Source organism: Protopterus annectens, chromosome 2.part0, assembly GCF_019279795.1.
Source record: "Protopterus annectens isolate FY-2018-M chromosome 2.part0, PAN1.0, whole genome shotgun sequence".
NCBI lineage: Eukaryota > Metazoa > Chordata > Ceratodontiformes > Protopteridae > Protopterus > Protopterus annectens.
In genome coordinates, this window is record NC_056728.1 from 1,510,569,653 (window position 1) to 1,510,585,072 (window position 15,420).

Consider the following 15,420-nt stretch of genomic DNA (forward strand, 5'->3'; position numbering starts at 1 on the left):
TGTCTTAGTCAGGGGCAGCTCATGCTATAGGGCTGCAGGACTGCAGCACTCCCCTCCCAGCTGCGGAAAGATACAAACAAAAAAAAAACTGTGAGTCCCGGAACTCCACGCATGTGTGATTGCACTGCTTGTGAACTTCAGACTGCTTTGTCAGCAGTCCAGATAGCAGGAAAGGCCATCTCTGCCCTGCAGCCCAGATCTCTACGCAGTGATGACCACAGGCAACAGAAGACGTCCGGACTGCTCTCACGGGGAAACCTTCCCCAGGAAGTTTAGTTTACCTGCGCGGGACTGCAGAGTCACAGGAAATTTAGTTTAGCTGCAAACGACTGCAGATGGACTCCCTCAGTGCTTCAGATTAACTTGTTTAGGGAACTGAAATTAATGAAAGTTAAGAAGTTTAGCCATGCAGGACTGCATTTCAGGTAGGGAACTGATATATAATACGAAAGAAAAACAGTTAAATTAAAATGTGCAGTCCTCATAAATGGCATCCGCATATAAATGCATTTATTTTATGATGTAGACATGTATATTGTCAATATGTTCTAAGACAAATGTACACGAAAAGATATGGCATAATTGTCCCAAAGGCATTTTGAAACCAAAATGTCAGAAAGTGACATATAATTAAATTTAAATGTGCGCCTAGGAAACAGCTTCCAAGTATACATATATATTTCATGATGAAGGTACATTTTACCAAATGTCAGTGAAATAATAGTTTATGGAACATATGCATTTTACAATTATGGTAAAATAAAATGCCCAAGGCATTTTCACACCAAAGGTGTAGAATTTTAACATACACACACACACACACACACACACACACACACACACACACACACACACACACACACACACACACACACACACACACACACACACACACACACACACACACACACACACATACTTGACCTGCCACAAAACCAGATATTTATAGGAAAAAAGCAATCTCTCTAGCGACTTACATTCATGTTGATTCAAATGCTGCTATCATATTCTCGAATTACTGATAGTTCCAGAGTCCTGTTTCAAATTAATAGAGATAAATGAATACAAATGAAGTTTTTTTTTTAAAGAGACAAAAAGAACCCTGGTCAATTGAAAGTTGGGGCCATTGACATTTGCCTGCACTCATCTCAGGCACAACAAACACATGTAAGCACAGTCCTGTATTTTTTCTTGCACACTTTGATGTCAGTGAAAAAGTGCAGCTTGGATGCAGAAACTGCTATTTCTCCTTGCTATTGTTCCCTTTCACATGGCACAGCATTACCTTGCTGGTGTTGCCATCTTTAAACCATCAAAGTGAGATGAATACTGATCTTTTATAAGTTAGTGCATAAAAAAAGAGAAACCAAACTTGTAAAAAAATAAAAAATGAAACTCCAGCAGATCACGCCAGTCACTTAAAGGTATATTTTATTCCGTTAGCGCTTTCATGCATACAGTCAATGCACTTCTTCAGACGGCCATTTGAAAAAACAATCTTACTTATATACCCACACCCAACAATACATTGTTAATTACTTAATCAATTAATCAAACAATTAAGACTTTAAAGGACCATAAACCTTAAAATATAATATATATAAATACACAACCATTAATTTCTTTGTTAATAGTAAGCAGCATATCATATTTTAAAACCAAACATTCAAAAGATGTTGATTAAAGTCTTCTGAAAAATAGGAAGACTTAAACTTAATGGCCATCATTTAGTGAATTAATTTCTCACTTCTCACCACAGCTCTCAACCTCTTAGCTCAAAAAACCTGGGCAAAGTTACAATAATTGTCATTCTTTTATTTGAATTGTGACTTCATGACAAACCCAACTTATAGACTGCATACATTGATGGGTAACATGATTTTCATTCATATTGCTGTCAGCTGTCCTCATGTCTCCATAAAGAAAAGAAACACTTTCACCACTAACTACCTCTACCTGCTATGCAGTACTCTGACAATGAAATGGAGTGACTCTTTAGCAAAATGTACACACACACACACACACACACACACACACACACACACACACACACACACACAGACACACACACACACACATGCGCACACAAAGATCTCATAGCTCTCAGAGATAATAATGACACCACAAAGAACACAGTTCAACAAAAATGGTCAAAATGTTATCTACTTTTCTTTCATTTTGGTACAACATGGTGGTGAAATATTCTTTACAGCTATCCTGTTCCTAAGTAGTACAATAAAATGTCCAATTAAATGAAAATCAACTGAAATGTTATGCAGTTTCCAGTTACATACATTACAGCTTTGAACAAATCTACCACCCTCAATGTGAACTTAAGTCACTCCCCTATCCCAAATAAACCTAAACACACCATAATAGCCCTGGTAAAACACTTTCCCAAAGTAAAAAAAAAGAAAAAAAAATTATATACATATATATATATATATATATATATATATATATATATATATATATATGTCACAACCAGAAATGAAAGATCAGCTATAAAACATGCATGTATCAGAGGGTATCTGGTGACCTGGTGATAAAATGATAGCAGTTTTAGTCCTGAAGAAAAAACAAGCAACCTATGATGGACTGCAGGACCAAAGGATATGTGCATTTCTCTACAGCAAGCACACATACAGACATACACACACATATCCACTGAAAGAAAAGAAAAAAAATAATACATGGTACAGTGTCCTGATGTTAGAATGATGGATGGAAAATGTTGAAGGTCTCTTACATCAACTAAAATTCCTTTGACAACTTTACACCAGTGGAATGTTTCATCTAAAGCTACAAAAATACAAAAAATAGTGTTTTTTTTTTCCAGTGGAGCAAGTACCCCACACGCCTTCCCAACCCTTGCAACCCAGATATACCAATTCTGAAATTACACTACAGTGAGGAAAACAAGAAATAAATCCAATGAGCGAGCAAGAATGAGTATATCCATTGCAGGCTAAGCCAGGAGCTTTTGAGCGAAAGAGAATATAAACACCTCTCCTTACTTGCATTATTCTCCATTGTTTACAGGCAGGCTGGTTGTTCACACTGTCCTCACTTACTTGAAGCTGATCCAGGACTCCCCAGGAGCTTATAAATCCAATGAGCGAGCGTGGCTGAATATATCCATTGCAGGCTAAGCCAGGAGCTTCTGAGCGAGAGAAAATAAAACCAAGAGCGAGAAAAGCAGGCAGGAGCTACTATAAACCAGGCGCGAGTGACATAAACAAGCCGTTCCTACTCACAAAACCATTGGATTTGAGCCTATGTATGTGTGTGAGCTCAATTCTGACAGTCTGGCAGCCCTGATGGAGCTGATGTCATCAAGTGCGCAATGATGTCAGCAAAAGCGCAAAAAATAAAAAAAATAAAAAAACAAAGAAAAACAATCAGAAACGAAGGGGTGCCACCCGGGAATCATGGCACCCCATTTTTGGACCCCAAAACTTGGTAAAATCTGAATAATTCGGGACAGTTGGGAGGTATGAATATAGGCAATTTATTCCTCGAGGGAAGCAGGCACTTTATTTGTAGATGAAACAATGAACTATAAAGTTGTTTGCTAGTAGCAACTTCTTCATTAGTTACAGATCTCTTTAATGTGGGATTATTTAGATGAATTTTACTTATTCAGAGATTGTGCATATTTACTGATACTGGTGGACTGTAGAAGTTTGAGTAGATTTTTATGATGGAAATGTTCTGAATTGGGCAGTTTTGTCATTATTGGTGCATGAATTTTGTTTCATTGTTTACTGGAAAAATGTTCAAAACAATACATTTAAAATGCTTCTAGCAACTGTACTGTATTGTACTAGGAATATAATTTAGTACAATCAGGAAGGTGCATCATCGAGCACATGTATGTTTCATGTGCGAGGGGCCTTGATTTGAAAACAGCCCAAAGTTAATCTTTATCTGCCACTGACAAAATGTATTTTCTTTGAATGTGGGTTTCAGTGCTGTTTCAATTAATTTGAGTTTCAAGGGCAGAGAAGTTTTAATGCTAAGTCTATTTTCACTGTTAGACTGCATTGCTTTGTTTACCAGATGTCTATTAGTGTTTGTGCTGTAAAATGCAAAATAAAATTTTCAAATGAAATCCAAATCATCACAGAAGTAATGCAGTATGCACATTACAGTGTTTATGGTGAATGAGGCGAAATAACCAAAGAGTGGGACATTGGAATGGCTGCAGGGGGGGAGGCTCCATTCGACCATGATTTTGTGAGGGGGGAAGTGCAGCAAACTCAAAAGACAGCCTCAGCTGAACTATACCTCTTAATTGTCCAGATTTTTGCAGAATTAATACATTTTTGCTTCTTATTTTTGGTTTGTTCCTCAGAAAATTTGTGTTTTTTTGGCAAATCATTTAGGAATGAAGTCACTAAATGACAGACATTGAGTTTCAGACTTCATAACCTTCAGAAAAATATATGCTAAAGCAAGACCTGTTATTCTATCAACTGTCTAAGTTTATACAAGAGCAATTTTTAGACTGTATTTCCCCCAATATATTTGGCCGTGTCCAGATTTCCTGCATTAAGAGGTTGAGAGGTATGTGCAAATAAATCGCTTTATAGAATTAGGAATATCCAAACCTCTCAACTGTCCCCAATTTTGGTTCAAAATGTTGCTCTTCCCATAATAATCCCTCTACAAAATAGCAATTTTGGAAGAAAACGTGGTGGGTTTGCAATTATAAATAACTGTAATGATCAGAGTTATAGATTACTTTTATTTCAGAAATGCATGTAGATTTTCTTATTTTGTCAGCTGCTCAAGTTAACATTACTAATATTAAAAAAGTGCCCCTTCTTTGACAGGTTCCTAACTGTATTATGTGGCAATTTTATATTTTTGCATCACAGTTTTGGTCTGTTTTTCATAAAATTGTGGTTTTCTAGCAAATCAGTGGCAAATCATTAGTAATTGACGTTAGAAAATAATGTCAGACATTTGAGTTTCAGATTTCATACCCTTCAGAAAATGCATACTAATGCAAGACCTACTACTATTCTATTATCTTTCTAAGTTTATAAGAGCGATATTTAAAAATTGTCCTTATTTTTGTCCTTTGTCCCACTTCTGTGTATGGCTTTGTCCAGATTTCTTGCTCTGAGGTTGAGAGGTATGAGTGTCAGAACTATCACTGTCAGCCAGAGACATTTCAAATTGTGACATACTTGTTGCACCCCACTCCCCCATGTAGTGACTCTGCATGTGTTCAAGCAAGGCAAGGAGCAGTTATGCAGTGTAAGTGTGCAGAGTGTTTCCCCATCCAAGGTAGACACAAGTACGACAGTGGCTTTTCATCTGTCCTTGATTTTGCAGAATGTTCTGGTTTTCTGTCATATTTTTGTACTGTTGATTTATGCTTCTTATTATTCAGAAAATGCATGCTGTCACAGTGCCCTGTTGCTCTGTGTTTAAGTAGCAGTGCTTTAATAACCATCAGGTAAGCTTGTTTGAGATTGTAAGATGCAAGTAACCTTTAATAAGCATACTGTTAAATAATTACCAACACTGAAAGCCTTTTTGTTGTTGCCATGCAGAGAATATTTACACAACTAGATATTGTACAAGCCTTAGGTATTGAAATGCATATGACAGTATTTGTAATAAAGGACAGGATTACAGTATTTTCAGAAGCTCACTACATTTGTTGGATATTTGCAGTCATCTTTGTAGGCTTTACCCGTAAACTAAACAGAATACCAATCTAGTATGTGTGCTCCATAACTTGTGCAGTAATCCTTTAAGCAATTTATCTTGAGCTGGTTTCTTGCTTGCTGTTCATTTTTTACTTTGATCATGTTTTCCCCATGAAACAAGTAGATAGTTGTTGTCAGGCAGCAGGTCCTTTTGGATAAGAAACATATTTACAAGTGGGGGTATCACAGAGATTGCTACTTTCAGCATGTTACTTGGTACTTTTATAAAGCTGAATATAAACTATAATTAGAACTGCAGTGCAAGGAGAAGCTTGTTTTTATATACTTGATTTTGACTGCTATTCCAGTAATGTATTTAAAAAGTAATTTATTTTGCATGCCTCACAACCTTTTTGTTCCCAATGAGATATTAAATAAGCTGTCATGTATCCAATGCATTGAAATATTTTTTTCTTCTACACTTCATTTTGTCTTGATTGGACTCTCGTAATGACGGTTTGGTACCCAAGGCAACATATTTAATTAAAGTTCCAGTTGTTGTGGTTTTGAGCATAGCTCCACCCCTTTCTAGTTGGTCACACCTCTTTCCATTGGCCCCACCCATTCAGCTGACTTCTGCAGCCCCTCTTTAATTTTGAAGTCACCAGCCACCACTGGTCTAAGTATACTAATTTTTCTAACATTTAAGAGAAAATAGTTAGGTATTACTGGTCCTATATACAAAAAGAAAAATCCTGCTTAAAAAATGTTAACTTTGTTTTTCATATAAAAGAGGCAGGGGTCTCAAGGACATGTTAGTACATGGAAAATGTGAAAGACCAAAAAATATAGAAAATAATACAGTGAGATATGAAACGTTTCCATGTGACAATTCCACAGTATGCAAATACTTAGTTGATAGTTCTGAAAGCATTAATGGAAAAAAATTGACAGAAGAGGCAGCTTCACTTGCAACAGTGAAAAGATTATATATAGTTTAAAATGTCCTTGTGGATTATTTTATATGGGGGGAAAGCAAGAGAAGCTTTGCTTTAAGATTAAAAGAGCATATAAGGGACATCAAGAAGCAAAGATTTCAGAGTCCTGTAGCTATGCACTTTAAGGAACACCATAATGGAGACCCACAGGGGTTACAGGCAACTGTTTTAGAAAAAGTACATACTAGGTTTAGTACTGATGACAAAATTAAGGAACATTTAAGAAGGAAGGAAGCAATATTAATTTTAAAATATGATACAATGTTTCCAAGAGGTGTGAATAGAGAATTTTCTTGGAAGCATTTAATGCAAGAAGGTTAAAAAGAATATTAAAACTTAACCCTTTTAGTTGGCTTTTTTAGTGAATTCTTAAGTGGATGAGTATTTAATTGATTAAATGCATGTATTTAAGTATATGCTTACCAGTAGAAAGATGTACTCTGAAAAGGCTTTTCTGAAAGCCGAGGCGACAGAGAAATGTTAGTTGCTCTTAATGGTATAAGAGTTTGAAGTTTTGATGTTAATTTTTACTGCAAAAGTTATTTTTTTTTTATTTTAATAAATCAGTCTGTGTACTAAACTGAGTGAATTAATCTGACCTGGAAGTGGTGGTGTGAGGGAAGAATAATAGTAGCTGGGGAATTAACTTTAGCAGAAATTGACTGGAATAATATTAACTCAATGATATTAGTAAGAAATTTACTTACAATTTATGTTCAGGAACAACAGTTGCTTCAGGTTGCTTCAGATTGTAAAAAAAGCCTTCCAGGAATGGAAAATGCTAAACATTGTATTACTAAAGAAATTACTCTTACTTCAAGTCAAGTTTTGCCACTATTGATGTGCATTGATCATGGGGTTATAAAGGTTATTCATTTTTAATTCATTTAATAATTAATTTTGTTAATTATTGCTAAATAATTCTACCAAACTGAAATCTAAACCAATGCATTATTAACATAATATATGAACCAAAACAGTCACTTTGTAAAACTAACTGGAGTGGTGCATTCAGTGGAAAAAACTGAACAAAGAATGTGGCAAGTTTTAAAAGAGAAACCGTTTGAATGCAAAAATAAAAAAAAATGTTTAGCATCAGGATTTAAACACACAAAATCAGGAGAATATATTTCCATAAGGACAAGATACTTGATTAAGATGAGAGGCAAAAAACATATAAGAAATGGAAAGGAGGTCAAACTATGACTTTGAAAACTGAAATAAACAAGGTGGTAGATAAATTGAACATAGAGAGAGACTGGAACAAGAAACTTTTGATGAAAATGTAAATAAAGATATTGACCGTAATTGGAAACCATTTTACAGATACGTAAGATGCGAAAGGAGTAATGACATCCAAACTGATAAATTGTGTTGATTCTAAAATTTATTCTCAAACACAAATGCTTATAAGTACATTTACAAAATCTTATACGGAACAGCTTGGCTCCACAATCAAGGTGATAAATTGCCCTAGTAATATCTAGTTAGCGTGAGATACTGAAATCTAATTTGATTTTGTATCAAAGAGTTAGGCAAACTGGACCTAAACAAAGCACAGGAAGGAGACAGAATTAGTAATAATGACCTGAGAATACTTCAGCATGAATTCACAGTATCATTTTTATCTATTATTCTCAAGGTTGTATAGATCTTTGGAGACCCCTCAAGCTTGGAGATATGCACTTATTTAACCTACCTTAAAGGAAAGGGGAAATAGGAAAAAACAGAGTCAAACAGACTCAAAGTTTTGTGTTGTTGTGCAAAATATTGGAGAAGGTTATATCAGATAAATTATTGTCTGAAATGGAAACATTGTGGGTTGGATTTAATAAAGGCTACATAGAAGTACTCTGTTTTATATTCAATTAGTAGTTCTACATGCTGTGTAGAGATGTGCAAACACAGTAAACATTGTAGCATGCTAATTACTGCATAAACAGATGAATTGTATGCTAATCAACCAATCCAAGATGGAGGAGCTATTCAACAAGATATACAGCAGTTGTATAGACTCGGTAAAGGTTTTGCCTGTGAATTCCAAAACCTACTGGAATACAGCCATGGAAATTACTCTACACAGAAACAATGTTAGGGGATAATATCGCCCTTACACATCTGTGTTTGCAAAAGTCACAAGTCTGTGCTGCTGCTGCTAATAGTCCTTGGCCAAGAGGGACAAGAGTGTTTAGACCTTGTTTAACTTTTCATGGTCTGCATGAGGTGGAAACTGTAGACTGCTACAGAATGGTTAGAGACACACTACAGGAACTCTGCTATGTCTGTCATCCTTAACTAAGAGCAAAGGCAAACTGAGGGGAACCAATAACTGAGGAGACTAAGATATGTGTAGCATTTACAATGTTACTACAGGAACCTTTCAGAGACCTACAGGGTACATGCTGGAGGTGACACAGGCATCAGCATCCAGGATCCTACATCAATTCCTGAATGCTATGCTACAACATGACAGTGACTACATTAATTTTCACCATACACCTAAGGACAGATCTACAACTAGGCAGGATTTTTACCCTGTAGCACACCTTTTTGAAGTGCGGGTGCCATAGACTGTACACACATTGAAATTAAAGCACCACCTGGGAAACAGGGAAGGATGTACAGAAATAGAAAGGGATTGCATTCCATTAACTGCCAGGTCATTTGTAACACTAAGAGAATCATCCTGAATGTGTGTATTGGCAAGGCAGGCATTTGTCACAATTCTCATGTCTGGCAAAACTCTCAAGTGTTTCAGAGGTTTTCTAGGGTAGACATCCCACAGGATAATTTACTGGGGGATGCAGGATATGCACTTGAACCATGATTGATGATGTCCACCAGAAATGCAGACATACTCACTAAAGAACACTATAATGAGATACACAATCAAACAAGAAATATCACAGATTGGGTTGCTGAAGTCATGGTTCTGGTGTCTAGATACATCAGGGGAGCCCTGCAGTACAATCCCTGTACTTGTACTGAAATTTTCACTGTCTTTGCTATCCTTCACAATATTATCCTGAGAAAACAAATTCAACAGGATCACCAAGGGGAAGAGGCACAAATCCCACCACCACTAGTAAGGTAACGATATCACACAAAGTTGAGGAGTCAGGGGGAAGCCACCAGCCACTGTGCGTGTAGGTAGATGTAGGTATGCACACTATGCCCTAGCCCTGGCCAAGAGGCAATAGATAGTACATGTGCTCACCACCTAAGGGGGTAAGACTATCATCCTATGCACATATATACAATAGGATGCCAGGCGATGCTCACAGCCTTTACTCACTCATGTAATGGCTGTGTACTGCTAGCATCAAACAGAGTCAACCCTGAGGTAAAACACTTGCAACTGCTGGACTGTCTAGGTAAGTGTTGAACTTTGAATCAGAAAATAAATGGCTAATAATGCAAATGAATGGTAGATCATTGTATAATGTCACTTGATAGTGTAAATATGTAGAAGGTGGGTGATGTTTACAGCAATGACATCAATATGTGACAGCAATGTCTTATGTCAGTAGATGTGTTCACTGTCAGCTAATAGGCCTCATCCATCAAAGATGCACACATTACAAAAACATGTAAGAAAACAGTACAATTTTATAAAAGAGCATAACAAATGCATATGTAATAAGATCTCAGTCAGATATGCTCCCTGGACATCAGACAAAAGACTTATGTATCTCTGAATCCAAAAGATAGAAAATCAGGGATATGGCATAGTTATCATCATTTGCACAGGGAGTTGTTTGGAGGGGCAGGATATCAAGGCTGACAAAAAGGATAGTACGTGCATTGAGTAAGATAGACAGACTGGTAGAAATGTGGATAAAGTACCAAGTGGCTACTGAGATAGCATGAGCCTTAATTCTCACAAGTGACCCATGTAACGGTTGTGTGTGTGTGTGTGTGTGTGTGTGTGTGTGTGTGTGTGTGTGTGTGTGTGTGTGTGTGTGTGTGTGTGTCTGGGTAGTCAAGATGAAACGTGTGTGAGCATCTGCAAGAACACAGCCAAGCTCTGTGCTAACTCTACATCCTGGTATGTTGGACAGGTGTGAGCCATGCATGGTAGAGGTAACAGTTGATCATCGTTGCCCACAATTTTGAGAACTGGCTTTGCCAGGAGTTGCACTGGCATGTCCATGCCCATTGTCAGATGTGCTGCTGCTACCTGAAAGTGACTGATGTCTGCTGGATGAGTTTTCCTCAAAACTATGCCCAGGACCATGACCCCATGGCCTACCACATCTGAGTGTGGACACCTCAATCACTGATGGACCAGTGGACGTAGTGCCACTACAGGACCATGATTGAGCATTGCCACAGTGGCTAACATCAGATGATAATGCTGAACTATGTCCATGTGGATGCTGTCTCTCTCACTGCAGATATTCCATCGCAGACACTGCCTTTTTTCCATAATGTCATTCATCTGATCCATTGAGTCAGCTTCACCAAGCAGCGGCAGTCATGCACTTCAGCCTGTGCCACATCCAGAACCCTAAGCATGTCCTCAGCAAGTCTAGTGGAATGTGCCTGTGCCTCCATGATGGCCCTAAACATATGTTGAGTGGAACATAAAGACACACCAAGATCATGAAGAGGGTGGACAGCAGGCCTCCTACGAGCATCCCTAACAACCATCCTGCATGGCACTTTGCCCACACTTTGGCTACAGATGGAGTCAACCAGCACTAAAGCCACAGAAACAACACTACCCTGATCAAATGTGACATCCTCCACCTGTCCAATATCTGAGGGCTCAGTAGAATAGGCAAGCATAGGCCTACTTAAGACTGATATTAAAGGTGTTTGTTCTGAACTATCCATGTTACTAGCTCCTGCCTGTTTTGATTCCCCTTTGTCTGATATTAATGACAAGCTCATAAATTGTGGACAGGAGCTTGTAAGGGGCATTAAGGACTATGAAGCAGCTAGAGCTTCTTGTTGGAAATTACATAGTATTGCCAGTCACTTAGATGTTATTAACGTATCCAATAAGTCTTCCCACTCTTTGAGGGGCATGTCCTTTGTTTCGGACATTTCTGGTTCTTCAGCAGATGCAGAAGTTAATGAATGGTCATTTCCTCATTTGCCAGCTGCACAACAGCCAGCCAATTTAGACAAGGAATTTCGGGGGAAACAACAAGAGGATAGAGAATCCACTATTGACCTGAAGAATGGTCATTTTCAAATGTATTCCAGTACCTCATATGGTAGAGGGATAGCAATATTATAAAAGGAATAAATGGCAATAACATGCTGAAATGTGGTAGACTGGTTCATAATATTTCAGGCATTCATTTATCTGATATACAGTTACAAATCTGAGATTATGAACTAAAAGTTGTACCTCCGGTTTTACGCCATATACATGAGCTGAAATGTGATGCTTTTAAACTGATTCGTAAATTACATTTCTTATATTTTTTGAATGTGAGGAGTGACGTTTAGCAGAACAAGTTTCTTGTTCAAGTGATTTCTCATTAGATAATTGTGATGAAGCTAGTTTTTATTCTTCTTTGTCTGACCTGGGGGATGAAGGATCTGTAAATGCTTACTACCAGTTGGATACCTCTAAAGTACCCATTAAAAGTCAATGTATGCCTCTATTTATACATGGAGGAATTAAGGATTTTGCTAGCATGCTAAATTTTGATATTGAATCTGCATATGATGAGTTTGTTAGAAAGAAGTATGATGTGGTACATAATATGTCTAAACCTGAGTGGAAGGAATTATTATTATTGTCAAAAAATAATAATATAGTTATTAAGGCTTCAGATAAAGGCAACAAGATTGTTGTAGTGAAGCATCAACAGCATTTCCAGATGTGTATGTTACATCTGCAGGATGACACTGTATATGAAATCTGTATTACATCTGAATATGATAAAGCTTTAGACTTGGCTATTTTACACCTACAGATTTGGATGTTCGATTTCAAGTTTCTGATTGTGAGTTAGCAATTTTTTTATTGCCTTCCTAAGATTCATAAACATACTTTTAATCCCCCAGGCAGACCCATTGTGTCTGCTTGTAAATATTTTTTGTCTAATATTGGTTTATTTTTATATGAATTTTTGTTACCTTCTGTAATTGAGGTTGCCTTCTTACATTAGGGATACGAGTGATTTTCTAGATAAAATTTCTATGATCACTTGGACTAATGATATGTATTTTGTTAGTGTGGATGTCTGTAGTTTGTACACTAACATTACTCATAATATAAGATTGGAGGCTGTTAAACATTTTTTGGCAGATTCCTCTATGTTCATTTATATACTGGAGCTAATAAATTTTTGTTTGGTTAATAATTTTTTTATGTTCAATGGTTCTTTATATCATCAGTTGAGAGGCACTGCTATGGGGGTATCTTTTGCCCCCATGTGCACCAGTTTGACTATTGGTTTGTTTGAACTGGAAATTCTTTACCAAAGTGATTTTTTTTAAAATAATTATGCAGTTAAGTATTTTCGTTTTATTGATGATGTGTTTTTTTTTATTTGCAAAGGTGGATATGATATAGTTTATCAGTTTTATCATTTTTACGAGCTAATAGATTTGCTTTCTTATATGATGGACTACAGTTTGGTAAAAAGATAATTTTTCTAGATCTCTCTATTAGTTCTGATAATATATTATTTACTAGTATTCATAGGAAATTTGAAGACGGGGACAATTTTTGGATGGCCGTAATTGACATCCCCCCCATGTTCTTAATGCTCTCCCTTATAGTAAATGTATTCGTTTGTTCAGGTTATGTAATAATGAGAGAGACTTACATAATGAAATTGAGACAATGATTTTCTGTATTTTGTGTCAGAGATCATGATTATGAATTAGTGAGTTCCGCCATTTGTAAATCTTTTGATGACTCTAAGTATAGGAAGACTGGTTGGGATCAAACAAGTTACACATGGATCTATTAGACGAAAAATTGACTTTGTTACTACTTATAGTATTTTTAGTTCAGAAGTGGTTGCTTTAGCTAAATATTATTTTTTTTTTATGTTTAAGTTTAAAGAGTTAGCTGTTTTACTTTGCTCACCCCCAGTATTTCTTACAGAAGGGAAAGAAATTTGTTGGATTTTTTAGTTCACAATTATTTTTGTGTACCTCCCTTTTCTATATGTTTTCTTCTGGTGCTTTAGGTACCTATGCCTGTGACCATTGTTGTAGTTGTCAGCATATTGTTAGGATGTTTAATTTTATAAATGGAGTCTTGTTTTGCCTTCCAGTGTCTATAATTATGAAACCAAGGGCATTATTTATGCCCTTAAGTGTCCTTGTGATATGGCCTATAATGGGGACAGCAAGATAAAATTCAAAGTGAGATTTCAAGAGTATATCATAAATATTAAACATAATACGATAGAAAGTCCTGTAGCTAGTCATTTTGCACAATTTTATGACTCAGACCCGAATGTATTGAAGGCAACAATTTTAGAAAAAAGTATCTATGCACTTTTGTTCAGAGAATGCTAATAAAAGGAAATTATTGTATAAAGAAACTATTTTTATTTTGAAATGTAATACTCTGTGTCCTTTAGGACTTAATTTAGACTGTAATTGGAGACTACTTATTTAATCGGTTATGTAATTTTATTAGTCGCTATTTAATCGATGGGTGTATTTAACTATACTGTTTTATGTTGTTTTTTATACTCCTTGAAAGTTTTTTATTAGCTGAGGTGCTAGAGTAAATAAAGTTTATGCTTTCATTTTATTTGTGGGTTCCTGCCTTGTCACTTGGATATTTTCTGTGGTTTTGTGGTTTGCATGCATAGGCCTACTGACTGCATTCAAGGAAAATACAGAAGATGGCTGAATGTCAACTTCAGTGTCAGATTCAACTTCTGAATATCCTTGACTGTGTTTATGTTTGGCAACCATCATCATCAGAGTTTGCCGATACTCTAACATCAGGTGGTAAGAGTTCTGCACTTCCACTGTCAGGATCACCTGTGATAATAAGCAACAAAAACATGAAAGAAATTAATACCCACACTAATTACTTAACATAATTTATATGATAACAAACTAACATTGGTCACACTATCTCAGATGGTACAACAATACACTCAACACTCATTACACCCACCTCACACATACAGTTAAATGCATATATCTGACAAAGTTTCATTAATAGTTAAATAAAAAATGTCCACACTTGATAGGGAGGATGGTCCTGGAATAAATGAAGCAAAGTAAGGATGCAGGCATCACAATTGCAATAACACAGGGAGACACTGAATACACAATTTTTCCCTATATGTCTGTTCTCAATAATTTTAACTGAAATTTGGTTGACATGTCTACTCAAAGCGCATGTATAATGAACAAAAATGTGTCATTAAGTATCTTAAATTATCAATAGGTTCATCAAAAAAAAAAAACATGAAATATTAGTTAAATGGTTCTATATTTTACTATACACTCAAATTTTGCAAGTTGACATATGTAAGCTTACCTGGAAACTCATCCTTTCACATACTTGCCCTCCCAGAAATATCAGCACCGATATCAGTCACATGCTGGTGTGCAGTTTCCACTGAGCTCTGTGAATGTCTAAAAGTATACAGGAACTATTCATTTGGTGTCATTGTTGGCTCTTTAGCAGCCCCCAGCCCTGTAGTCAGCTGTTCATGGAAAACTGCAATTGTTCTGCTCCAGGCTGATGAAATTATATCAGCTGCCCTATGACATACCTGATCTTAAGTCCTGGTACACCCCCCCAACTACAT